The sequence below is a fragment of the Populus nigra genome, chromosome 11, assembly GCF_951802175.1.
Source record: "Populus nigra chromosome 11, ddPopNigr1.1, whole genome shotgun sequence".
NCBI classification, from domain to species: Eukaryota; Viridiplantae; Streptophyta; class Magnoliopsida; order Malpighiales; family Salicaceae; genus Populus; species Populus nigra.
The window spans coordinates 5,495,788-5,499,072 of record NC_084862.1 but is presented as its reverse complement, the minus strand read 5'-3'; the positions used below and the strand labels follow the sequence as shown (position 1 = coordinate 5,499,072).

The window sequence follows — 3,285 nt, the reverse complement described above, 5'->3', positions numbered from 1 at the left end:
TCGTGAGATGATACTCTACTCATCACTTTATTACTTGTTACAATTTGTGCACTTACGAAATTAAGCAACAAGTTTTTGGCACCGTTGTCGAGTAATTTAGATAAAATTACTCTCTACTCATCACTTTATTACTTGTTATAATTTGTGCACTTACGAAATTAAGCAACAAGTTTTTGGCACCGTTGTCGAGTAATTTAGATAAAATTACTAATAATATCAATATAAATTAAATTTGATTTAATTTGATTGCTTTTTGCATTCAACTCTTTAGGTGTGTTGTCTAGTGCATGAGAAGCAATAAAAACCAGTCATTGCTGCCTTATAATCCTGAGATTGAGAGAACTGTAAGGGGATTAAGAAAGAAAATGCGAGAGACTCATAATAGTTCAGACATCATGGTAGACAATGAAAATCATAAGCAAGACACACGGACATTGAGAGATTTTGCTCTCCCACAGGTGACAGGAATCCGTTATGTTATTAGGAAACCAAGGATTGAAGACAATAATTTTAAGATCAAACCAGCAATACTGCAGATGATTTAGACCTCAATTCAGTTTTATGGGTTGCCAAGTGATGATCTTAACGCCCATATTGCAAGTTTCTTGGAAATTTGCGACATATTTAAGCATAATGGCATTACTGATGATGCCATTTGCCTCAGATTGTTTTCATTTTCTCTACAAGATAGAGCGAAGAACTGGTTATACTCCATGCCTGCAGACTTAGTTATCAGCTAGGAAGATTTAGCTCAGAAATTCCTTGCTAAATTTTTCCCACCAGCCAAGATAGCAAAAATACGTATTGAGATATCTAATTTCGCCCAACTTGAGAATGAACCACTGTATGAGGCATGAGAGAGATACAAGGATTTTCTCAGGCAATGCCCCCACCATGGACTACCAAAGTGGATACAGGTGCAGAATTTTTACATTGGATTAAATGCCTCCACAAGAACACTAATTGATGTAGCTTCATAAGGAGCTTTTATGAGTAAGTCACAGGATGATGCTTACAACTTTTTGGAAGAAATGGCCATGAACAATTACCAGTGGCCAAATGATAGAAGCATACAGAAGAAGACTGTTGGGGTGCATGAAATTGATGCAATCACAACTTTAACAGCTCAAGTCCATTCACTAAGTCAACAACTGAAAGCCACTCAACTTACAGCAAATGCCATCCATACAACGTGTGACTTTTTCCATGGAAATCACACAAGTGAAGAGTGTCAGGTTGGGAACCCATTCTCTCAAGCAGAACATGCTCATTTTATGTCAAACTACAACCGACAGAACAACCCCTACAATGCAACATATAATCCCGGCTGGAGAAACCATTCCAATTTCTCATGGAACAATCAAACTGTCATGAAGAATCTAGCCATGCCATCTTTAAGTGAGCACTTGAAAGAGAAATCAAAACTTGAAGAATCTATGACACAATTAGCAAACAATACCAGCAGATTCATGAATGAAACAAATACCAATCTACAGAACCAAGCAGCTTCAATTCGAAATTTGGAGGTTTAAGTTTGTCAGTTAGCCAACATGCTCACGAGTAGACAATAAGGAAATCTACCAAGCACAACTGAAATTAATCCTAAGGAGCAATGTAAGGCCATAACCTTAAGAAGTGGAAAAGAAGTGGAGTAGACTGCTGGAAAGAAGAGTGCAGGAAAAGAAGAGGAGGAGCAAGTGGCCAAACCACTTCAGCATATGAAAAAATCTGATCCTCTACCAGAACCAACGCAAGAAATAATGCAGAGAATTCCATTTCCACAGCGACTCAAGAAGAATAAACTTGATAATCAATTTTCTAAATTTCTTGATGTGTTTAAAAAACTGCAAATTAACATTCCTTTTACAGATGCTCTTGAACAAATGCCAAGCTATGTGAAATTTCTGAAGGACATCCTCTCAAACAAAAAAAAAGCTAGAGGAATATGAGATTGTTGCTCTTTCTGAGGAATGCAGTGCCATTTTGCAGAAGAAATTACCTCCTAAACTTAAGGATCCAGGAGTTTTACTATACCTTGTTGCATTGGAAACTCTATTTTTGAAAAAGCTCTATGTGATTTAGGTGCAAGTATTAATCTCATGCCTTTATCTATTTTTAAGAAGCTTGGTTTAGGTGAAGCAAGGCCAACCACAGTAACACTGCAGCTAGCTGACAGGTCTCTGAAGCATCCAAGAGGAATAATTGAAGATCTACTTGTGAAAGTGGGCAAGTTCATCTTTCCAGCAGACTTCATCATATTGGATATAGAGGAGGATAATGAGATTCCTATTTTGCTTGGCCGGCCATTCTTGGCCATTAGAGGTGCATTAATTGATGTGAAGAAAAGGGAGCTGTGGTTAAGGGTGAATGAAGAGGAGGTGATTTTTAATGTGTTCAAAGCCATTAAACAGCCAGATATGAGGGAGAGTTGCTTCAGCATTCAAGTGGTGGAATCCTTAATTAATGACAAAGTCAAGCTTCCAACTGACCTGTTGGAAGCATGTTTGGTAAATAATGTACTGGAAGGGGATGCTGAGATAACAGAATATGCATGTTGGATGTACTCTTTTGAACCTAACCGCAGAAGATACTTTGAAGATTTGGGACAAGCACCACCAAAAATAAAATTAACCAGTAAACAAGCACTGGTTTTGGAATTGCAACCTTTGCCAGAGCACTTTCGGTATGCATCTCTTGGAGAAGCTTCCACCTATCATGTGATAGTCTTTGCAAAGCTGTCCAAAACAGAGGAAGAAAAATTATTGAGGGTGTTGAGAAAACATAAGGCAGCTCTCAGGTGGGTATTGGCAGATATCAAAGGCATCAGTCCCTCTATTTGCATGCATAAAATTCTTTTAGAGGATGAAGTCAAGCCAACAGTAGAACATTAGAGAAGGCTTAACCCGACCATGAAAGAGGTAGTTTGAAAAGAAGTTCTGAAATGGTTAAATGCTGGTGTTATTTATCCAATCTCTGACAGCTCATGGGTGAGCCCAATTCAAGTTGTGCCAAAGAAAGGAGGAATGACAGTGGTAAGGGATGCAGATAACAAATTGATACCTACTAGACCGGTAACTGAATGGAGGATTTGCATGGATTATCAAAAGCTCAACAAGGCAACTCGCAAAGATCATTTCTCCCTACCATTCATTGATCAGATGCTGGACAGGTTAGCTGGGTATAAATACTACTATTTTCTAGATGGTTATTCAGAATACAACCAAATAGCCATCGCACTTGAGGACCAAGAGAAGACCACTTTCACCTGCCCTTATGGTACTTTTG

General features: G+C 38.3%; 1 non-coding gene across 1 annotated transcript; it reads right to left on the bottom strand.

Moving 5' to 3' along the window:
- Positions 1-794: 794 nt before the first annotated feature.
- Positions 795-901, bottom strand: LOC133668870 (small nucleolar RNA R71). Its single transcript, XR_009833824.1, has one exon. It is a non-coding gene; the product is annotated as a small nucleolar RNA R71 (small nucleolar RNA).
- Between the last annotated feature and the right edge of the window lie 2,384 nt (positions 902-3,285).